Raw genomic sequence first — 470 nt, forward strand, 5'->3', positions numbered from 1 at the left:
AGAAAAAAAGAAACTTTCAACGGGATCTAGGAAGAAAATTTAAATTTTTTTTATTCTGGCCTTGTTGAGTCGTGGACTCGTTCTTAAAACTCTTTTGAAATATGTTTTGTTTTATTTTTTATTGATTTTTTAGATAGAACTGTATTGTGCAGTAAAAGTTTAAAATTTATGTTGTATTTAGCTTTCAAAAGTTCTTAATAATAATACTACAATTAAAAAAACAATTGTAAAAGGAAAGCTATTTGAAAGCTTAAAACTAATCAATTAAGTAAAAAATACTGCTTTTACTATGTTGTCTTCGCCAGCGCTAGGTAGCACTCTTGGATGAAGGCCGGCACAGAAAAAAACCAAGAAATTTCGGGGAATTTTTCCAATCAATTTATCGTTGATATGGCGCGCCGAATTCATAAAAAATACAATTAAAAAACACCACCGCCATCTAGCGGTCAAATTTGAAATGAACGTCGGCA

Source organism: Daphnia pulex, chromosome 4 (genome assembly GCF_021134715.1).
Source record: "Daphnia pulex isolate KAP4 chromosome 4, ASM2113471v1".
NCBI lineage: Eukaryota > Metazoa > Arthropoda > Branchiopoda > Diplostraca > Daphniidae > Daphnia > Daphnia pulex.